Raw genomic sequence first — 24,474 nt, 5'->3', positions numbered from 1 at the left:
TCAGACTTATTGAGTGACAGGTGTTTTCTCAATCTCAGATCCTTGTCATATATAATGTTGCAGGGTAGAAGGCATTTCGCATGGGTTAGTGTTTCTTGTGTATCACTCAACAGAGATAAGATAAATGCAGTAATGGATTTAAGCTGCTGCAGGGAAAATTTAGGTTAGCTAATACCAGGTAACTTTACTATACAAACAAACCGATCAAGGGAGGCTGTGGAATTGTGGTCACTGAAGATAAACAAGGCTAGATGAGATCATTTTTGGCATTAGATCAGGCATAATGAAAGCAGCTTGCCCCCAGTGGAGGGAGATGGATTAGATCCGTGGTCCTAACCTGGGGTACGCATAACCCTGGGGGTACACAGAGGTCTTCCAGGTAGTACATCTAGTCATCTAGATATTTGCCTAGTTTTACAACAGGCTCCATAAAAAGCACTAGTGAAGTCAGTACAAACTAAAATTTCATATGGACAATGACTTGTTTATACTGCTCTATAGACCATACACTGAAATGTAAGTACAATATTTATATTCCAATTGATTTATTTTATAATTATATGGTAAAAATGAAAAAGTAAGCAATTTTTCAGTAATAATGTGCTGTGACACTTTTTTGTATTTTTAGGTCTGATTTTGTAAGCAAGTAGTTTTTAAGTGAGGTAAAACTTGGGGGGTACACAAGACAAATTGGACTCCTGAAAGGGGTACAGTAGTCTGGAAAGATTGAGAACCAGTGGATTAAATGGCCCACCAGAGGTTATTTTAACCTGAGTGACTTTAATGGGCTTTTATATTTTACTGGGAGTTATCTCAAACCATAAACTTTGTGGAATCTAGCATCATATTTAAAAAGTGAGATGTAAATGGGTGTTACTGTAAATAATTTTGAAATCTGTAAAAATAATTACATTAAAGGAAATGTATTTAAATAATAAGAAAATCACATGGAAACTGGGAGTGTATTTTAATTTCTGAACAGAGATTTATTCAGCTAAGTTTGAAATTAGTGTTTGAAAACCTTTCAGTCTTGACACAAACCTGTTTGCATAGCTGAACTCTAGCCAACAAAAATTCCTGTCAAGTGAAACATTAACCTTGATGCCAAAGAAATGCAGTTCTCTCAGGGCAAGGAGATCTTGGCTAAGAATGAAAACTTAACACAGGTCTAAAGCGACTATCTTTTAAAACATTTATGCACTCAGGGTATGGGATGGCTCAGGGGCTCAGAAATGGGATATGATTTCTAGGGTGACCAGATGTCCCGATTTTATAGGGACAGTCCCGATTTTTTTGGGTCTTTTTCTTATATAGGCTCCTATTATCCCCTACCCCCATCCTAATTTTTCACATTTGCTGTTTGGTCACCCTACATCTTTCAGTTCCAGCTCACTGGTTTGTATCTAGCCTGGGTCAGTAGTGGTCAAAAGCTATTACTGTCAGCTGTGTAGTGGCCTAATGTGTGATATTTTGTTTGTAACACTGCAGTTTCTAGTGGGCCAGTGTCTATATGGCACAAACCACCACCACAGCTGGCATCCTCCTCCTCTCAGAAGGAGAGGGCACAAGCAGCATTTCCTTCCAATCTCTAGGCCCCTGCTCAGGAGTCAGTGGGGTTGGGGCCACTGCTCTATAAATGGCGACAGTGTTGGTGCTGGTGCTATCCTTCCCAAATAGGCGCAGAAGGTGCTGACCTCAAAAAGGCAGTCAGAAGCTGCAAGCTTACCCAAAAGGGTGTGGATATGGGTGTCCAGCCCCCACTGTCTCAGCAATGGTCCTGGCCACCGCTGTTAGCCAGTAAGGAAAGTATGCAGCACCTGTTTAATTTGTGGTGGGGCTGCTACTGCAGAATATGCTCCCTAAGGGCTTGTCTACACTACAAAATTAAGTTGACTTTATTTAATTTGACCTTGAGCCTCCTAATTAAGTTGATTGTGCATGGCATACCATGCTCATTGTCTCGATAGAGTGCGTCCTCACTAGCAGTGCCTGCATCGATGCACAAAGCAGTGCATCGTGGGTAGCTGTCCCAAAATACAACTTGCCACAGTGTGTTTTGGGAAGTTTGTGCAATGCCTCACGGGACCAAAACATTGCTGCAGGAGAGAATGGGAACATTGCATCAGCATCCCATGATGCACTGTGCTCCCTTCCTCATATCAATGGCAAACAACCCAGTGGTTTTTGCGCCTTAAAACTGCCACGCGTACACCATAACCCCAGAAGCATGGAGCCTGCTCAGTTGTGCACTCTTGCTGTGAGCATCTCAAACACCTCGCACCTTCTCCTGCAATATTTACAGCACCGAAGTAGGGTCTGCCATGCAGAACGTAGCAATGTCCTGCAAGCAGCCCTCTTGCAAGCCATTGAAAAAAACAATTTGCAGTTGTTGCTGGCAGTCACAGAGCAGCTGCACTCTGAGAGCCATTTCTGGTCCCGTGAAACAAGTACTGACTGGTGGGACTGCATTGTTTTGCAGGTATGGAATGATAAGCTGAGGCTGCAGAACTTTTGAATGCAGAAGGCCACCTTCCAGAAACTTTGTGCAGAGCTTTCCCCTGCCCTGCTGTTCAGCAACACAAAATGAGAGCTGCTCTGACAGTGGAGAAGTGAGTGGCAATCGCTATTTGGAGGCTTGCAACGCCAGACAGTTACCAGTCAGTGGGGAATCAATTCGGAGTAGGTAAACCAACCATGGGAGCGGCTGTGCTCCAAGTGTGCAGGGCCATTAATTGACTTTTCTATGAAGGGTAGTAAGTCTGGGAAATGTGCAGGACATAGTTGATAGTTTTGCCGTGATGGGGTTTCCTAATTGCGGTGGTGCGATAATTGGCACGCATATCCCCATCTTGGCACCAGACCACTTTGCTAAAGAGTACATAAACCAAAAGGGATACTTTTCAATGGTGTTGCAAGTGCTGGTGGATCACAGGGAGCGTTTCACAGACATCAACGTAGGATGGGTGTAAAAGGTTCATGATGCATGCATCTTTAGGAACTCGGGTCTGTTCAAAAAGCTGCAATCCAGAACTTTCTTTCCAGAGCACAAAATGAACACTGATGACATTGAGATGCCTATAGTTATCCTGGGGGTCCCAGCCTACCCCTTGCTCTCATGGCTCATGAAGCCATACACCGGCCGTCTGGACAGCAGTAAGGAATGGTTCAACTATAGGCTCAGCAAGTGCAGAATGGTGGTTGAATGTGTCTTTGGTCATTTGAAAGGGCACTGGAGAAGTTTACTATCAAGGTTGGACCTTAGTGATGAGAACATCCCCATGGTTATAGCTGCCTGCTGTGTGCTCCATAATATCTGTGGGGGAAATAGGGGGGAAATTTACCACAAGGTTGGGCAGTTGAGACAGATAGCCTGGCAGCCATTTTGAGCAGCCAGACAACAGGGCAATAAGAAGAGCACAGCAAGGAGCGCTGTGTATCCGCGAGGCTTTGAAAAGCCGTTTTAGTAATGAGTCACAGTAATGTGAGCTGCTTGTCTGCATTGTGCTTTCCCAAACCTTCACCTGCCTTGTATCGCTCTTCCTGTAAAGCCAACCCCCTGCCCAACCCCACTGCTTCTAGTCAATAAAGAAAATTTATTTCTCGAATCCGTTTACTTTATTTAACAAACATAAGTAAAGAGGGAGACCAGAATAAAAAGGTAACCTTGAGGAAAAGGGGTTGTAAAGTTAGAACGGGAGAAACATTTTCAGCTGTGTAACGTAACACTGCATTCCAGACCCTCAAAGGTCTGTGAATAGGCGCCTTCTGTTCCTTGCACCCTCCCCCTGGGTTAAGTGAAAGGGATAATGGACTTTTCGCTTAAGCCTATGGAATGCATGGAAGAGGGTGATTCTGCGCCAGGCAATGCTGGCTGGCTGTCCATTATGGTCTGCAGAGGGAGTCTATCCTCCTGTTTCTGCAGTTCAGTCAGACATCTCAACATGTCTTCTTGGCCCCACATAATCTGAAGCATCTCATCCTGCACCGCCCACTCTTGCTCATTGGAAGCTTTCCTGCTCTCCATGTCCACGTCTAACTTCTCAGACAGTGAAATCCTCCACGCTGTCAGCTCTGGGTCAGCTGTCCTGGAAGCATTCATTATCTCCGTGAACATGTCCTCCCATGTTCTTTCTCCTCCTTCTAATCAGCAAAAGTATGCTTTCAGTTGTTGATGACACGCTGAAAGACACATTTCCAGCTGTCAGTCATGGGAAAAAATAAGAGCCATTATACATGAATAAAATGTTTCCATAGCAAAGCTATTTTCAAAAAACAAAAAAACACCCTTATTACATTAGGTGCAAGCCATAACATAATCAGAATTTGTAACCATTCACTGTGCCATTTTGCTGCTCCAGCCGCGGTGAGTAGGCTCCCCACCCAGATTATGGGTGACCGCACTTTTAATGAAGTTTGTGGCAGGCTTATGTCAGAAGCAGAGGTAGCTAGTCAAACAATGGCCCTTCCCCATAGCACCACAGGAAGCTGTTTATGAATGGGGCAGGGGAGGGAATGTTTTCACTCCCAAATTGCAAAATCTCTCATGTGGGGCCCCAGTTCCCTATCAGCCACTTTAAACTACTTGCTGACCCATGCCAAGCACAGTAAAAGCCACAGTAGCAGCCATGTGGTTTGGCGATCCGGAAAGTGGGGGTGTGCAGTGGGTCTACATACCCCCCCCTTTTTTTTCTTGTAAGAGCACTTTTAATGAGAACTCCCCCCATTTCCCCTAAGCGACCCTATGTGAAATCAATCTCCTGAGGGTAACAGAGGCAGAAAGGAAGGAGATGCTGCAAGCATCTGAGTAAAGACCCGGTTCTTATGCTGCTATGCTGTGTACCACAATGATGCCAGCAGAATTAATTCAGGAGTTGGGTGGGAAAGTGTCCTACCATGGTGGAAGAAATAAGACTGCCCTGCCCAGAAACCTTCTGCAAAGGATCGCAGAGTACCTCCATGAAAGTTTCCTAGAGCATTCCAAGGCTATACCAGTCCACATAAACAGTCTTTTCCAGGGGCCACCTTCTGCATAGCTGGAGCTGCCTCTTGTAAGCACAGCACCTCACTTTTTTTCTTCACAGTGAACATGCCAACCACCAAATGTTTGTGCCCACTAAAGTTTAACTGGAGTTTGCTTGTAACTGTATACAGAGGTACCTTCCCCGGCATCATGGTCTGCCACCGTGATGTCCTGTGACCCACAGGGCTCCAGGGTTAAAAATATTTCCTGGCTCTCAGGCGAGCAGTGGATCCACTCTCCCCATCTCCCATTCTCTTCCTCCTCTTCCTCATTCATCATATCCCTAGACTCACAGACCTGTGAGGCAGTGGAGTAGGCAGGTGAAGGGAACAGGGGGAGCAATTAAAAAAAAAAAAAAAAAGGCACCACCCGCTGCGGCGCTTTTACTCACCCGGTGGCACTCCGGGTCTTCGGCGGCGGGCCCTGCACTCGCTCCGGGTGCTTCAGCGGCACTGAAGGTCCCGCCGCCAAAGACCCGGAGCGCCACCGGGCGAGTAAAATAAAAGCGCCGCAGCAGGTGGCGCCTTTTTTTTTTTTTTTAATCGCTCCCCCGGGTGAGTAAAAAGGTACCAAGAAATTGACAAGGTGCCACTTGCGCTCAGTGGGGGAGCGGCCACTTGCCCCCCTAGCTATGCTACTGCGTGTCCACATTTCTTGTGGGGGTACTGGTAGGGTCACCCCCAAGAATCACATGCAGCTCATTGTAGAACTGGCATGTGTGGGGTTCAGCACCAGAACGACTGTTCACCTCCTTTGCCTTCTGGTACTCTTGGCAAAATACTTTTATTTTCACACGGCACTCTTGTGTCCCTCGTGTAGCCCTTCTCCCCCATTCCACGAGCAATCTTTGCATAGATGTCAGCATTTCTTCTGCTGGAGCGGAACTCTGCCTGCACAGACTCTTCTCCACACAGCGCTGAGATGCACCACCTCCTGTGCAGATCAAGCTGCAGCGCGTTTGGGGCATGTAGTCTCCATGATCAGCTGTGCTCAAGCCGGCATGCTCCCAACGCTGATCAAAGAGGAAATGGGAAATCAAAAATTCCCAGGGCTTTAGCAGGGGATGGGCTGTTTCCTGTGTACCTGGCTGCAATGCAGCAGAGTTGGGAATGATCTCCAGAGCAGTCACAGATGAGCATTGTGGGACACCACCTGGAGGTCAATTAAGTCGAATTACCCAATGCTGCATCTGCACTACCTCGCAGTCGACCCATGAAAACTTAATTAACTGCTACGCCTCTCACAGAGGTGGATTACTGAAGTCGACATTAGAGGTGACTTAGGTTGACGTAAAGGACCCGGTAGTGTAGACACATACATTAACAGGTCAACTTAAGGTGGCTTCCATTGACCTAACTTTTTAGCATAGACCAGACCTAATACCCAAAGGAATTTTTGCTAAATTGCCAAAATTCCTGCAGAACTGCTCTCCTTTTCCCCTACCCCATGCTAACAAAGGTCTATGTCTCTAAAGCACAATCTAATGCTTATCTTAAAATAAAAAATGGGCATTTGCTTCATTTCTTATCAGTTCAAATAAGGGTCCATATATGCACAAGCTTATTTTTTCCATTCATGAATTTTCCAATGACTAAGTTTATTAATCTCTAGTTATTTTCCAGAGGTACCTATCTACAGGTGTAGTAGGCTGATGCTCATTGAAGACCACATCCACTGGCTTATTTACAAATGAACAATAATGATCTATCCATGGGGTGGGTTTCTTCCTCTAGAGAATCCAACTCCACCAGGTGTTCTGGTGGCAAAGCACAAACACAGTTGTAAAGTAGAGTTCAAGAGTCCCTTTCCTGGAATGGCCATTCCAGGCTCTCATCAGAGATCTGGCAGTTAAATCCAAACAGTCTTGTAATAGAGTTTAAAAAAAACAACCACCAAGCAATACCAGCCCCTTTCCAGGGATTCTTCCCAGGTGGCAGGAAGTTCAAATCAAACAAGCAAGCAAAGTTCTAGTCTCTCAGAGACCACCAGAGCCCTAACTGTCTCCAGGGCTTTTCTTGGTCTGAGGAAAGGAAGTGCTTTTGTATCCTACCCCATTAATTAGGCCTACAAATCCCACCAGTCCTGGGACTGTAAGATTCTTTCTGATTGGATAAGAGAAGTGAGCCTTGCCCTAAGCACACATCAAGGCTCTTGGCCCGACCTCTAGAATAAGCTTGACTAAGTTCTTCCCAAACCACAATCTTCCCCCTGAGATCACTTCCTGTCTCTGGTTTTCTGAGTTTGTGTTTGCATGCCAAAAAAAAAAAAAAAGGTGTGTATGGAGAATGGCTGAGCAGATTCCCATCTTCATCCTTAAAGGGCTAGCATATCCATTACAACGAGCTAATATATAGCAATTTTAATTACTATTATTCTTCCTAGGCATGATGGAAGGGTTTTTTAAAGCAAAAACAATTTTCAGAGACCCTGTCATATACTTTGGTTTGGAGCAAAAAAATCACTCCTGTAGAATCCTGGCTTCTAGCCTCTGCTCTCATTTGAATGTATTAAATGCAGGGGTCAGGGATGGGTCTTCAAGCTTGCCCAGACACAAGATCTGCCCCTAAAAATCACCAAAATTAGCTACCACTCACAACAGATTGAAAATATTATCATTTTTCTGCTTGATTCCCACTCAGTGGGGCTTGAGTTAATATGCCCTAGGCTCTGATGAGCTTCTTGGGCTAGACTCCTTTTTAATTAGGTGAGGGTGGGTGGAAGAAGTGGCGATATTTCCCAAATGCCACCCACTTGTGGCACCAAAATGAGATAATGTTACTCCTGGTAAACTGTGACCTTATCTCCCTTGCTTTCCATGAGGACTGATATAGCTAAAAAAATCTGATATTAAATTATCACTGGGCATCTGAATTAATTCCTCACTGAGATGAATGGGGCAGTTCACACCTCTCAAATCTATCTTTACAGGTTCATATCTCCATTGGTTACACTCAGGCTAGAAGCACTACAGAAGTGTAGCTGTGTCGCTGTAGTGCTTCTGATGAAGACACTCTAAACCGACGGGAGAGAGCTCTCCAGTCGGCTTTATAACTCCACCTCCCAAGAGAGGCGGTAGCTGTGTCAGTGGGAGAAGGTCTCACCGATATAGAGCTGTTCTAGTTCTAGTGTAGAAAAGGTCTTAGTCTCCATGTTTTTAGGATTTCTTTGCAACCATAACAGCCAGAGACTTACTTTCTTTTTAAATGAAAGCTGAGATTTTGGAGAAGGCGACAGTAGCTTCAGAGAAGTGCTGGAATAACATACTGGAGAGTACCAAGCTGTTTCCAAGCCCTGATTAAAAGCATCCATGAAATATAAATGAATCCATGGACTTCACAGATATCTGAGCCATTCTTTGTGAATACAAAAGATGATGTTACTTTAACTACTTTACAGTTTTGTGGGAGGGAAAAACTGATCAAAACCTGCCAACTAAAGTTAAGGCTGATGCTCTCCTTTCCCTACCTTATTCCCTTACCCCACAGCTGATCTACAGAATCATGCAGAGATCTGAGACCCTAGCAAATAACTTGTCCTGTGTTGCAAATAGGGTGACCAGATAGCAAGTGTGAAAAATCGGGACAGAGGGTGGGAGGTAATAGGTACCCATGTAAGAAAAAGCTCCAAATATTGGGACTGTCCCTATAAAATCGGGACATCTGGTCACCCTAGTTGCAAAAGGAAAGATGGAATGAAGTCCTTAACTTTGAATAGCCACAGGTTTATAGTTTTAGCTTACACTATTAACAACAGTTAAACATCCTTTTTAAGGCCTTAGTCTGTGAAATACTGAACATTTTCTGCAACAAGCTGAAGGCCCTCCACTCCCATTGACCTCAGTAGGAATTAAGGGAGCTCAGCACCTGACAGAATCAATCCTGAAGTATGTTTATTTAAAAAAAAATTAAAAGCAAAGCTAAGGAGTGTTGTGACACATCCCTCATAAAAGGGCTTGTTGAGCTCTCATGACAGTGTACACTTCCTTCTCTGAGATGGTTATATATAAATTAAATGGCCTCAACCTATTCCCATTGGAGTCAATGGCAAAACTCTGTTTAACCTCCAAAAGGAGCAGCATTGGATACATATTCAAGGCAGGCCATTTATAATTTTTCATCTATATTGCAGTTGCTACAGAAGCCTCAAACAGGTCACATCCCTTATGTATTAGTTACTGTTGTAAACTCTAGGTCAAGCGCTGTCCTTTAGCATATGTTTTTGTACATCTAGCACAATGGGATCCCATCTGGTCTAAGACTCTAGGCACCACCAGACCACAAATTATAAACCAATAGTAAACAACAGTCCCTGCCCAAAGAATTTTCATGTACATTTTTTAAAAGGGGAGGAATTTCCCCTCATTCCCCACCAGAAAGTAGTGCCTACTGGTAGCATATTTTAAATATATATAGTCAGGGGCAGCCTGTTAATTTTTCTTGCATGCCAGTTCACTTCTCCTTAACCAGTTCTGCTTTGATGGCATGAAAACAGTTATATAAATGAAGTGTTATATAATCTTAAAAATTGCCTTGGGGCTTGCTTCGGTCTCTCCTGGAATTTCATGAGCACTAGGTATCATTATAATAAACAAACTAAACATTTCAAAGCAAAAATGTCACCAGGGATTTACTGAAATTGCATATTGTTGCTTTTGTCTGGATAATGGTCTGTTTGTACGCTACTGTATATTGTTTGTGGTCCAAACAGAAACACATTCTGATGCCTGTCCTATGCCAATGGTTGTTCTGATTATGAACACATTTATATTTTGTTGTATTGGGCTATCTGCCACTTTATGTAAGCTGCACCAGCTGCTCTAGCTCTTACACAGCAGATTATTGTATATAGCATTTTAGTTTTTCCCTAAAGCACATAACGCTTTGTACAATCCGGATTACTAAATCTCCAGGAAGTGATTGTAAGTTATATTAAAACTGTGACAACTGAGAACAGAAACGGCCTTGAAGACCAGTACAGACAGTGCAGGAGTCCTAACGGGACTGTGGTTATGGGCTGTTTTTAATGTGGCTAACCTATATTCGTTTAAGATGTTCTGCTACATTCTTTTTCTTATTGTTCCCTTCACTAAAATTTAGTCTACAGCAGACGATGATGCAAAAAATTAGCATTTAAATTTAAATACCGAGGAAATGTTTCATTTCATTTTTATGGCTTGAAATAAATTGAAATCTAAGCAGATGTATAATGAAATGGAGCCCAGGATACCTATTTGTTGCATTTCTATAACAGGTATCATGCTCAACTTACTTGGCAGCCTTCTACATGGGGAAAACACCACCTCTTAAGTACAGTATTAACACAGTAGTAGCCAAAGTGGAATAATTATAATGTAACTTTACTGACATCATGGGCAAGATAAGCCGATCCATGTTATTGCTGGGTTTAAAAATGTGCTCTGGTCAGATGACAACTTTGCCTAGGCTGGAGTTTGTTTTTATTTTATCCTAGTTATAATATGGTTTGGACCTGACTGGCTGCCAAACAGTGTTGTATCCAAGTTCAGCCACTATCTTCCTTATACACAGTAGTTAAACACTGCAGAGCGTGGGGTGCCCCTGAGTGCAGAGGCTGTGCAGGCAGCTGCAGGAAGAGTCAGGTTCTAATTGGCCGGAGGGGGTGGGGAGGAGCATTGGGTGTGCTGATGGGCTCAGTAGGGTTAGGGAAACCTGCCAAATCTGCATCCTCGCTGCAGGGAGCTGCTGCTGCTGCTGCCAGGGAGTGGGGAAAACAGATGGCTGTTCCTTTGAAGCCACTTACACATTAATCTCTCTGCCTATTTCTTCCTCCAATTCCTGCAGTGGCACCTGTAGCTACTAACCATGGGCACACATCCTGGAAGGCAGCCATTCACCCAGGGAAACAGCAGATTAAGATGATGGGTTGTTTTTTTTTTTTCAAACTGGCTGAATGAATTGGCAAAGGGATGCCAGGACTGGAAGTAGTCACATGTGTGAACACACGAAGGGGGCAGAGCCACAAGGGAATGTGTATGTGGGGAGCTGAGGAACAGTGCCAGCAGGAACTTGGAGGTGGTGGTTAGGTGGATAGGATTGACATTTTGAGTGGTGGCCAGAAAGGTAGGTGTGAGATGGTAGACACTTTAGTTAGGTAGGAAGTAGTGGTTTGAATTTGTAGATGGAGGGCGGGGAGCTTTTTTAAAGAAGGGAACGTCCTTTTCTGATAAATCCACATCACAAAGCTGTTAAGATTGCTCAACAAAATATAAAATAAAATATAAAAATATATATCTGTATCCAAAAGAGAAAAATCTGTGGAGGAAAAGAGACATGTTCATATTTTAAAGCATGAAGAGACATATTTCATAGTTTTCTAGTCTTTATAATGTCTTTGAATGCTGTTAAGAGGACTAAAGAAACGTGATTTGAAGGAAGACTGAAATATGTGGTGTGTGTGGTTTTTAAGTTCTGCTTTTGTAATGTTTTAGGATTTTGGATATCTCCAGGGGAGCTCAGTCTTGGCTGAGTTAGCAATTCAATTAAATTTTTGTGTATGTATTGACAATACATACAATAATTCCATGTGACTGACGTGGTACCTACGTAAAGGAGCAAATCAGCTAACGCGCTGGTTTTCATTGTTGATCTCAACCAACAAGCACATTCGTGACTCCATCAGATGTTTGATTTTAGGCCAATGAATGCGCATAGAAGATTTTCCTTCTCTCTGATAGGCGCCTGGCAGTCCAATCAGATGAGCAAATTTGGAGTTCAGCATCAGGATCAATTTTTTTTTTTTTTTTAATCTGATCACCTGCCCTAGAATCTGCTCAATAAACTGGGAGAGAGGTTTGGCAGCAGCAGCACTTCTGCCAAGGGGATACAGGAGGTTTGTGGGATTCCTATTTGTAAATTCTGCAGTAAGTGAGTTCTAAGCTTGTCTTAGCAAGCAAATCTCCTACTGGTTTTATCAGCTCGGGCTTTGGCTCAATTGGTAGTGTTTGGCTCAGCGGTAAAATCAGTTAATTTCCTTTTGCAAAATCAGCGTGCCCTCAGTGTTCTAGACAGTCTAGTAAATCTGGTAATAAAGGCTGATTTTTAACTACTCAGGTCCATGCAACTTACGCCATCTCCTGACTTTAATCATTCAGCCACCCTTCCCATCCTTCTAAGAAAGACACCAATGCCAAATTTTCAAAAGGCAGATGCCTACCTTTCTTGCACAAAACAGTGTGCAATACTGGAAATATGGAGTTCCATGCAGGCATACATAGAAAATTTAGCACTCTATTTGTGCATGCAGTTGCCTGTTTCATATGAGCTATTATAGTAAGCATGTATGTAAATATGCCCGTGAAGCCAAACATATCTTTAGATATTGGCTGAAACCTACCATTTAAAAAAAAAACAAAAAACAAAAACCTGGTCTTTAATGTGCAATGACAATATAAAAGCAAACAAATGTCCCTCCTTAATGTAGGCCAGATCCCACACCCGTTGAAGTCAATGGGAGTGTTTCCATTTATTTCAATGGATATTGGGTTTGGCCCTGAAGGAGTAACTTAAAAAAAAACCATGCGATTTATTAATCTTTGTTAGTCACAAACAGGGGGTGAAAGTAACTTAAAGGACTTACCGGTACACCAGAGTCCTGAGTGGGAGCATGGCCTCAACCAGAAGAGGCGGGGCCTTTCAAGATTTAAAGGCCCTGGGGCTCCGGCTGCAGAGGCGGCTGGGAGCCCGGGGGCTCAGAGGCGAATTAAAGGGCCTGGGGCTCTGGCTGCCACGGAGCTCTGGGCCCTTTAAATCACTGCGGGAGCCCTGCCGCCGCTACCCCGGGGCAGCAGGGCTTGGGCTAGGGTTGGGGTAGCGGCAGCAGGGCTCCGGAGGCGATTTAAAGGGCTCGGGGCTCCAGCTGTGCTCAGGCGGGAATTTAAAGGGCCCGATCCTCCTGCCACTGTGGGGAGCCCCGGGCCCTTCAAATCGCCTCCGGAGAAGCTGGTCCAGTCTGACACGCCATACCGGCTTACTTTCACCTCTGGTCACAAAGGATCTGCAGACTTTCATCAATTTGCATTTGCATGATTCATAAGTCCAACATTTTTTGGACATCAGCTTGATGAAGCACAGAATCTACTTTATGCTTCACACCTTCCTAATGAGAGAGCTTGAAAGTCAAACACAGACCTGTGGAAGACACCTAACTTCATGAATGCTAATAAATATGCTCAGTGAGTCTACTGTCTCCCTCAACAATGTCTGACAGCAAATCTGTTACAGAAAGCCTTAAGCGACAATACCCTAAAAATAAAGCATCAGGTATTAAAAGCACTTATTGACTACATTCATATTATAGTGAATTTTCCTCAGTCTGCGTTACCATGGTCCATACTAATGTCGTGGGAAAATAAAAGCTTCTGAAGCCTGGTTTAAGGTGAATGTGTGTGGCCTATAAATTGGATCAACAATCTTTTGGGGATTTTTTTAAAGAACAATTGGTGACTGTGGACAAGGTAGGAAAGGGTCTTCAACAGGAGTATATACATTTTTGATGACACATATGTGTATCTAATTTACATTCCCTTTCATTTATCTGTGACAGCATAGTTTAACATAATCCTTTAGCCTACACTCTGGTTTATGAGTCTCACATGGGAAAGCTAAATTTAGCATAAAATACCTGTAGTACATTAAATCACAAAAGAAAAAAAATTACATTAAGAAATCCTATTGAAATAGGATTTATGACTCGATGCTTAGATATTTTACTACTATATATATCACTATTTTTATTAGTAGTGTAGGTCATGAGCCATCAAACTATCTAAGTATACCTATAGACATTTATAAAACCCATTTGTAATTGAAATTATCATTCTGTAAAACATATACCATTTCTGTAGAAAGGTTGTAACTTAGTTTTTGCCATTTAATTTAGTGTTTCCATGTACAGATGGGCCATGATCAAAGTAACAAGTTACTCCTTCACTTGCAGCCCTGAATAATCACATCATCCTGCCGTCTTTCAACCTGCAAGTTCCTTGTACAAGTTCAGAACAGAGTTGACAGAGTTCAGAACCTGAATGAACTCCTGAAACTGAGGGCTGGAATAATGTTGTCTTATAAATATATAATGCCTTGACGTGGAGGAAGAGGCGAGAAATAGAAACATGAAAAGGAGCTTATATGGAACTGTGCTGTCTTCAGATGGATATAACGTGTAAGCAAAAATGAGAAAACTATACATTTTTAATAGAAAACGTTGGCTACAAAAAGGCAACCCAGTCCTACATACAGCAAATTTTGACGTGTCCCAGGCTTATAAGTTACACTACAAAACAAAAAAACCCTCCAGCCAAACAAGAATTTAAGTGGGCCTTTCATCTTTGAGGGGAATCACTTTGTTACCTTTTGGTCTTTAATGACCATGGGAATCCTTGGGCAGCTACTGCTACTGGGTTTATTTTTCCTCCGGGGTGGACAGCAGACTTGCTAATTTTTTCCACCAAATCCCCACCGTCTGTGTGTGTGTTGTCTACAGTTGTCTACAAGATAGAAAACTTCGGGCCTATTCAAACATATATAGTTCTCTGCACTGGAGCTGCTCCTTTAGCTCACCATTTAGAGGCCTATATTTTTGGAGCTGAAATCATGATGGGTGGCATGGGTGTGGATGAGAGTTGGCTCATTACCATGGTGTATATAGCATGCATTGTTGTAGAATTGCAAGATCAGTACAATTTGTCTTAGACTTAATTTGTCTAGAACAGTTTAAATTTGACTTGTAAGTGAACCAGCACTCCATGGCGGGGAAGAACTGTGGCAAGAAATGCAGTATGATGCACGCATGCTCGGTCCCAGTACATAGCTGTTAGCAATCTGGAACAAACCACTTAGACACAAGGAGGCTGGGAATCTATTAAAAAGAACAGTTAGGCCCCCTTGGAGTATGGCAGGAAGGCAATGTGAGAGGCACAAACACACTCCTCCTTTCTATGTCCCTTTTCTTGGCTGGGAGAAGAGGAGGAGATGTCTTTTTTTGGGCCTGTGTCTAGGAATCCTATAAAACCCAACTCATGTATAGTTTATTCAGTGATTTAGAGGGTTAGAAAATGCAAAAAGCAATTTTAAGAGGTGGTGGTTTCTTACTACTCTAGAAACTTGGATTGAATTATTTGGATGCAAAGCAAAAACTGGGGAAAAGCCAGAAATTCACTGCTTTGACTTTGGGATGTGAGAATTTTCCCACAGCTATAGGATGTAGTAATCTCCTTGCTGGAGCATTTGAACTGAGCGTACACTCAATGCTAGATTCCTCAGGCTCTAATGTGGGTTTATGTTAATAACTGCATGTAATAACCGGGATGTAAGAGGGGGAGGGGTGGATCAGCCACACTCATTAAATGTTCTGCTTCTAAGTGCTACTGCAGAATGCACTAAACATTTTAATCTTTAGAGGCAATAGGAGGCCAGATGCTTGGACTGGATGACAGGATGGCTCACTTGATAATTGCCCTGTTCTATTTATTCCCTTTGAAGAATCTAGCATTGGCCACTGTTGGAAGACCGGACACTCAGCTAGATGGACCATTGGTCTGACCCAGTATGGCTGTACTTATGTTCTTATGCTATGTTCCTATCTTAACCGTTCTGAGCAATAATAAAAAACTGAAATATGTATGTGTATACACACACACACATACTAAAAAAGAGACAAAAGAAAGAGTGTGAAAATTCTTGGTCTGTTATACAGTTTTTGAGAAGAAAACTGGTATATTTCTGAACCACCCCATTCCAGTTCACTACACCTCATAAAAATTTCTCCCACTTTGTAAGCCCTTTCAGGCAGGGCCTACATTTTTCCATACACATGGACAGTGCCTATTAGTGTGGGTGATAGTGACATATAAATGATAATAGAAACTCAATTTTTCCACAATATCTACCAGCTAACCATTGTCTCTGGGCTTCCTAAGAGCATTATGTCTTTTCTGTATAGAGGATTTGAGGCAGGGAGGGTCTTTGTTCTTGTGTCTTGTAAAATGCCAAGCAAATTGTTTGCTCTTAACAAACAGAGATGGGGGATTATTTTGACAAATTATTTTTTCGTTGAAAAATGCTGATTGATTGAAACTGAAACAGTTTGTGAAACACGGTGGGGCTTGATGAATTTCCCAACTCAAAAAAATGTTGAGAAAAGAATTTCAAAATTGTTCAAAACAACTTTTTGTTTTGCTATGTAAGCTAATTAGATGGGAAAAGGTCAAAGTCAAAACTAAATGTTTCAATAGACTCAAAGTTAATAATAATAATAATAAATTTTTTCAATTAATAATTTTAAAATTTTGACTATTTGTCTCAATTCAAGACAGGACAAATTTTGAACATAAATTGTGAAAATCCTTTCCTGCCCAACTCTGTTAACAAATAATAAAATGTGGAGTCATTCTGTTCATTTTACTCTTGTGTATCTTGCTAATGACACCATTATCATCTCTATTTTCCATTTACACTAGATCTTCTTTGTGCAGTTCTCATATGATGTAGACCAAAGGTTCCCAAACTATGGGGCATGCCCTCCTGCAGGGGCGTGGAAGAATGCCCGGGGGGCACGGTGCAGCCTGGGCTCACCTCCCCGCCCCCAGCTCTGCTCCAGTAATTGTAATCTTGGCCTTACATTTCTTGCACTAAATATATCACACAGATTACAGCTGGACAAGGTTCTTGCAAAGGGTTTATTATCTGGCTCACCTCTCTAGTATCTTTTTGGATTGTTTACTGTTTATTTTCATGTCATTCACTGCAAATGCAAGCCGCTATTCTTGTGACTGCACAGCTGTTGCTGACCCCTACAGTATAATCTGAAACGGTGCTTGGAGAGACAGTACAATGTGAGAAAATCCAGAAATATCATGTCTCCCAGTGTAACAGAATATGCTTACACTGTAAGTCTACTGCATTGCTGTCTTTTCCTGGAGAAGCAATTTGGAACTGTGCTAGCAAAGGAGTTTAATACTTGTGCATTATAGCTGTGAAATTCCTGGTCAGCTACAGTAAGGGACAGCATCTACCTTAAATGTATTACAGTTTCTTTGTGTGTATTAACAAATTTTAAGGCAGAAATGTACATATACTTTTGTTTAAAAGATACTTAGTGACAGAGTAATCTCATAAGGTTCAGGATTTAGATTTTGGTCAGTTAAACCCGAGTTAAGATCGTTCTTCCACAGTTTACAAAACGTGGCTAGCACTCACAGATTAACAGGCTTTCTCATGAGATATCTAGCATGTACGCTTCAGGACACAGCTAGAAAAACTCAGAAAAAAGTCTTTTGGCAGTATCTTGCCACTTCTGGTTCTGGCCAGTTTTCAAGTTTGGTTCTACAAATGGGTGAACATTGAAGGTATTGTCTTTTTAAAAAACTTTTTTTTTCAGTCTGATGTTTCCTTCCCCATTTGAGGTATTCAGATCACCCACCAGTACTTCAGCACATCTTCCTTCATTGACCCCTTAATTCTCTTCTGGAGCCACTCAGAATGAACCTGGGGGTGACTTCAACTTCCACTGAAAATTAATGCAGTGTCTCAATGAGCTCTCAGCCCCTGTGTTGCTTGCCTCATTGTTATAGCTGGTGAAATACTTTTTTTTTTTTTTTTTTTTTTTTAAATCATGAAAATTTCAGAGATGGGTTCAAAGCCTTGAGCAAATTGGCCCATTATCTCCCCTTTTCCTTGAACTGATTAATAGACTAAGGCCAGAAGGGGCCACTAAAACATCTAGTCTGATTTCCTGTATATCACGAACTGTAGAATTTCATACAGTTACTCTTATATGGAGCCCCAAAACTGGTGTTTCACTGAGCATATGTTCCAGAAAGTCATCCAGTCTCGATTCAAAGACTTCAAAAGATGGAGACTCCACCACCTCCCCATGTAATTTGTTCCAGTGGTTAATTATCTTCACTGTGTTTTGTCTTTTTTTTTTTTAAAAAAAAGGTGCCTTTTTTCTTTATTCAGTGCCTTTATTTCAGCTTGCTGCCCTTGATTGTTATGCCTTTCCCTGCTAGATTAAAGAGCTCTTTAGTAGCTAGCGTTTTCTCCCTCCAAAGGTGCTTATACACCATAATTAAGTCATCTCTCAGTTTTCTTTTTGATAATTTAAAGACCTCAAGCTCTTTAAGCCTCTTTCAAGAGAAGACATTTTTTCTAGCCATTGAAGCATTGTTCAAATCAAGGCTTTTCCACAGCTTCTCCAATTTTTCAAAATCCTCTTTCAAATGTGGGCACCAGAACTGGATGCAATATTCCAGTATTGGTCTCACCACTGCCATATGCAGATGTAATACCACCTTCCTACTCATTAATCCCTTATTTATATGTCCTAGAATCACAGGAGTTAGAGAGAGCTGCCAAATTTACCCTCAGTACAAGAAGCAGCCCCACCCATGCAAAAAACCATCTGTGTGCTGCCACCCCTAACTCTCGTAGCAGGCCCCAGAAGGAAAGGCAGCCAATAACTCAAAGTCATAGAGAGTCTAGCAGTCTCTTTTACTAAGCACCAGTGTAAATGGGCAGAGAATCCATGGGCTAAGTAAGAAGAGGCACAGAACTGCAAAGGACTTCTGGGATGGTGAGGCAGAGGCACAGAGCCATCAGGGATGAGGTTTAGAGGAGTATAGCCTGGGTAAGGATAGACATCTTGACTGGTCATCAAAGAAGGTGAGGAGAAAGGAGGGAGACTTTAATTTGGGCTTACTGAATTTGTGCTAAAGGTGCTATGGGAGGAAGGATGGTTCTGTGGTTCAGGTAGTGCTTGGTTCAGTTCCTAGCTCTGCCATGTGCTACCCGTGGGACCTGGAGCAAGTCAAACAGCTCTGAGAGATGCATCCTCTGCTGAGATATGCCATGAGAGATGCTGCAACACATCTGGCATTACTAGTCGGGCCAGGAGATGCTGCTCTGAGTGAAGCGCTAGATGTGGTGTCTGTGCTGCATGTGAGGGAATATCAAGCAACTGGTAACTGTGCCATACCCGGTGTGGCTGGCTATAGGCCCAGCTGCTAGTCTTCATGGCTGAGTGCACATAAGAGCCTGGAGCAGGCGGTCACACCCTGAGTTAAAGCAACACAGCAGTTTGTTAGGAATTAGAGCAGTGAGAAGAGCTCTGTAGAAGTTTTCAAGCAGAATACGTCGTAAAAAATCAGTGATAATCACCTTTTATACACTTTTTTAAAAAACCACAACCTCTAATGGGGACTGAATGGGTCCAAAGCTCTTTTGCTACCGTTAGGAGTAGAAATATCTCTCAAAGACATGCTGGATAAGTCAGCACCTAGCAGAGAAACTGTATTTTATCAAACTGCAGCTGTATCCAGTCCAAGCCCCTGAGGAACCCCAGCTATGCACAGATCTATTTGCTTCAGTGGACAGCCACCTGCTGTTCATGTACCTTAGTAGTCAGATGCACCGGTCCTGAAGTTTCAGAGTAACAGCCGTGTTAGTCTGTATCCGCAAAAAGAAGAACAGGAGTACTTGTGGCACCTTAGAGACTAACAAATTTATTAGAGCATAAGCTTTCGTGGACTACAGCCCACTTCTTATGCATCCGAAGAAGTGGGCTGTAGTCCACGAAAGCTTATGCTCTAATAAATTTGTTAGTCTCTAAGGTGCCACAAGTACTCCTGTTCTTCTTTTTGCGGTCCTGAAGTGGCACTAGTGGATGTATTTTCTCATTCTTGGTACAGATTTGGGGGATATTTATTGCCTGTAGTTCCTCAGCTATATAAAGATCTAATGAGAAAAAAATAAGGAATAAGTTAGTTGGTTCTGCTGCTTCTGAGGAGGTACTTTATCCTTAAAACACCTGGCTAGTGTGAAGGGACAGCTAAGAACGCTAAAGCTACCATAGGAAGTAATGGGCATGGGAAATCTCCCAGAGTCAAGGAAGACTAGCACTTCCGGCACCTGTAGTTGCTCGTGGGCCAAATTTGGTTATTTCTGTAAGAAAGAGAGGGTGTATTTGAGAGAGTCCCCCTTTTCTGTGTTTCAAGAGTTCCTCTGGGAAGGGTTAGAAAAGGGACTTGTCTCCAATATACTGGTTCAGGTCTCAACTGTAAGATCTCTTTGAATTTAGACAGGATTTGACCATTTAGTAAAGTTTATCTGTTAGATGAGAGAAGGGGCATAAAGAAATCAGAGAGTCTCTAAGCCTTAGACTCATAGACTTTAAAGCCAGAGGGACCATCATGATCATCTAGTCTGACCTCCTGCGCATTGCAAGCCACAGAATCTCACCCACCTGCACCTGTAATAGACTCCTAATCTCCAGCTGAGTTACTGAAGTATTCAAATAATAATTTAAAGACTTCTAGTTACAGAGAATCCACCATTTACACTGGTTTAAACCTGCATGTGACTCGTGCCCATGCTGCAGAGGAAGGCGAACCACCCCACCCCCCAGGATCTCTGCCAATCTGACCTGGGGAAAAATTCCTTCCTGACCCCTAATATGGCAATCAGTTGGACCCTGAGCATGTGGGCAAGACTCACCAGGCAGATACCTGGGAAAGAATTCTCTGTAGAAATTCAGAGCCCTCCCCATCCAGTGTCCCATCATCAGCCATTGGAGATATCTGCTGCTAGTAGTCGCAGATTTCACTTAGATTACCCCATTTTAATACCTTATTTCTGTTTGCCATTACTTCAGCTCAGAGGATAAGTGAAATGGTAGCCTTTTTATCCCCCCCCCCCCCCCCATCCTCATCTGATTTTTACATCAGGACAAAGTAGTTCCATGGACTTTTCCTTTATACCTCCCTAAGGGTTCTCTCCACTTTTCCCTTACTTGCTTTCTCCTCTCTTCCTGGTCACTGTGGCTGACTGACCAATCAGTTGCTTATAAATCATTGACTTTCTCATTCTCCCATTCACTCCCTCCTGCTGAAAACCCTTGTTCTCAAACACAAAAAGCCAGTGTTTATGTGGCAGGTGGGCAAGCGCTTTTGGTGTAAATGCACTCATTTGCATGTGAATATGCTCATTTGCACACAAATACCTGCATTTGCATGAATAAAAGACTCCCTCCCCCAACATAACACTTGTGTGAACAAAACCTGGATTCATGAATGTACACAGAAAAGTGGGAGGGAAGGTCAGGTCTTATTGCTGCTTGGAATTTGCTAATACGTTCATAAATAATTTTTACCACTATTCACCCAGCTCTACCTTAGAGATCTACAGCTGTTACACTGAAAGTCTTTTGGTCTATGGCTGTCTTTCCATTATATGTGTGTACTGTGCCTAGCAGAATAGGTCCCCAGTTCCTGACTAAGGCCACTAGGAACTACTGCAATACAAATACACCTTTACCTCGATATAACATTGTCCTCGGGAGCCAAAAAATCTTACCACGTTATAGGTGAAACCGCATTATATCGAACTTGCTTTGATCCATCGGAATGCACAGCCCCGCCCCCTGGAGCACTGTTTTACCGTGTTCTATCCGAATTCGTGTTATATAGGGTCGAGTTATATCGGGGTAGAGGTGTAATAATCTTTACAATTTGATCTGACACCCTGCCCAAAATCAAATAGAATTCAACCTGAGAACAGCTGACATAGCAGGGGCCCAGAAATCTTCCAAAACCACTTGTATGAAGTGCACCAAATAACTATAATGAGAGAGACAGTATAGTGGTGGGCTGTCTTTCTGTACCAATAAAGGATTAAAGTCCCAGCCTATGGGCAAAGCAAGGAGAAGTCTCAATTACAGAGCTATTGTAGTTAGGATGGTGATAGTCTTCCCAGCCTGACTTACTGAAGAATCTAATGATGCCCTTTGTGTCTAACAATGTGGTCTTGTAGCACAGGGTGCTCAGGGTTATGAATACCATAAAAAATGCTATGCCTTCCTATATGACAAAGAGGTGTGTATCCGAGATATTTTTCTATAAGAAACTGCTAGTCTGGTGTAATTGATAATACATAAAAGTTGTTACCAATCTAGATAATTCTAATGACCCATCACTCAGAAATCAGGCAACAAAAGAGATTGAGTCACTTGCTGTTTGATAACAGACTGCCTAAATCTCTCCTTTCTGGTTTAGTTTGCATTTTTCTGGATCCTTTGGAAGAAAGGAAGGACTCAACAGATGTGTATTTGTTTTAAGTTTTTTGAAGCCTCTGTTATTAGTGGAAGGCCTGTGCAGAGAAGCATGTCCTGCCCTGTCTTTAAAAAGCAAGACTTGACTTATGCTAATCTTTGGAAGCAGGAAGTTCAACAACCAGGAATCTTTTACTGATAATTCTTTCCCCAACACTCAGATGTTTCATCCAAGGCTCCATCAGTCATAGCTCTGCTATAGATCAAAGAATTCTGCAGTAGATATTGTACGCAGAAAGGCCATCCTTGTGGTAGTCCAGTCCTGGTGCTTTGCAGATTAAGAACAAGACCTTGATGTTGCTTAAGTACTGAACTGGGAGACAATGTGGAATACGAAGAGAACATATCATCTTGATGTTCCAGTCAGAAGATGGGTTGCTACATATTGGAACTACTGAAGCTTTTGTGAGTATTCATTTTCATTCCCAAGTAAGAGGCATTGTAGTTGCACACAGTGATGTTTACCTGTTTTTAGTTTCCTGCATTTTGAAGTACGTCTGTTTGTTACAACCCATCCTGCAAACCTGTTATTTATGGATTCAGATCAACATTTAAATTAATGATCATAACTATGCTCTAGCTATTCAGTTAAATATTCATATTATAATAAAACTCATTAAAGATTCCATACTTGGAATAAAAAAGTTCTGGATATGGAACTCTACCTATCGAGAGGTTGTCACAAGAGAAGAGAAGTTATGGAGAGAGGCACTAGAAAGTTATGGAGAGAGGCCAGGATTGAGTCTGCTGCTTGTTGGTTTTGGTGAAAGAGGAAGCAATCCATCAGTTACAAAGTGAAGCACTGAGATGAGCAAAACCTAGTTAACATTTTCAATATTTAAATGTCTTTTGGGTTGCAGTGACCTGGAGTGAGAAACGGCATAGTTAAAATGAATCTGTGTGTTCTGGCTCCCACACACTAAACATTCTCATAGGCACCTAGCAGCAGCACAGAGGAGCTCTAACACTTTTATAAATCTGACACATTGACTGAATAATTTATAGTCATTACAGTCAATATGTGTTTCAAAAAAAGCAAGGAAAGAATAGGAAAGGGGTTATTACTGGCCAGTGTTTGGAAAGATGAAAAAGAAATAACAGGAAGATGTTTCATAGCTTTTTCAGAGCCACAACTCAAAGGAATCGTTACAAAGTGAAGAAGTAAAGGCCAGTGTCACCGCCTTGCACAGAAAGATCTAAAAAGTTTTTGTATTTTCTATCCCTGATTTCATTACTCCTAATAACTCGTTTCCTGATGGAAGGTAAAGAGGTACCTGAAATATAGATTCAAGTCCTTTTAGTTAAACCTTTATCCCTTTGTCATAGCGGTTTTTTTTCTCATGTAGCTCCATTCATCTGCTCTACTGGAACTTTCAGTCACACAGTATTAAAATATGGCTGTTCTAAGCTAATATGCATTAACTTTTTAAAAACTGTTTTATACATAACCTATTGTATTAATATAAAACGTTAAGGCCATTTTATCGTTTCCTGGGAATGGCCCATTACATTGTGAGCAATCTACTCTTGCTTTTTAGAAAAGACTTTGAACTCAATACAAAAGGAAAATATAATCATGTACAACTATAAAGACCGCTTTTTTCCCTTTTGTGCAGTGTAACAGAGGTGGATGAGTAGCATGGTAATGAAGAGATGGACCGTCTTTATTAGCACACTCAGTGAAAGGGTTCTTTTCAGAACTTCAACTTTTCTTATCTTCTTAGTTTTCATGGTGTCTATTCGGACTCCTTCCTTTTCTTGACTTTCTTTTAAATGCAGCTAGCAGACTGGCAAAGCCAAGCCAGTTCATCCTTCTTTCCAAAAAAAGACTAGATACAAGGTCATGTGGCTTAGATGCTTCCATAAGAGTAAAAGTTTTCTTATATTTAAACATGTAATGCCACTTGCATTGCTTAGATGCTTGTATAATATGTACTGTGTAGCATTTCTAAGATTTCTGTAAAAGAAAAACCCATTAAAAATCCCCACTATAATATTTTTGTACTGTAGTTAATGGTGGATAATGATATAGGAAGTTCTTGGAGTACCCAAGAAAATAAAGACTAGTATTACCACTTAACCTTCTCCCCTAGAAATTGTTTAACAGATTAGATTTGCTGAGAACTAGTTGATGATCCCCAGCGCTCTTCTATGGTTTGTGCCTACAGCTCTTCTTGATATTTCTCTGCTTCTCCTCCATGCTCCCCATTTTTCCTAAGCGCTACACCCATCCCTTTTGCTTTTACATACTTTGTTGTACAGGGAGTTCACTTTTAATCTTTCTCAATTAAAAAAAAAAACAAAACACACAACTA

At 42.0% G+C, this 24,474-nt stretch overlaps 1 long non-coding RNA gene across 2 annotated transcripts; it reads left to right on the top strand.

The window, feature by feature from the left end:
- The first annotated feature begins 299 nt into the window (after positions 1-299).
- LOC128845188 (uncharacterized) lies at positions 300-16,254 on the top strand. 2 transcript variants are annotated; one of them, XR_008446633.1, is made up of 3 exons: positions 300-516; positions 2,480-2,609; positions 13,994-16,254. It is a non-coding gene; the product is annotated as an uncharacterized LOC128845188 (long non-coding RNA). The 2 variants fall into 2 exon arrangements; XR_008446632.1 differs by having other exon boundaries at positions 2,480-2,679.
- The last annotated feature ends 8,220 nt before the right edge of the window (positions 16,255-24,474 follow it).

The sequence above is a fragment of the Malaclemys terrapin genome, chromosome 11 (genome assembly GCF_027887155.1).
Source record: "Malaclemys terrapin pileata isolate rMalTer1 chromosome 11, rMalTer1.hap1, whole genome shotgun sequence".
NCBI classification, from domain to species: domain Eukaryota; kingdom Metazoa; phylum Chordata; order Testudines; family Emydidae; genus Malaclemys; species Malaclemys terrapin.
Note: the sequence above shows the minus strand (reverse complement) of the source record. Positions and strands in the feature narration are given on the sequence as shown.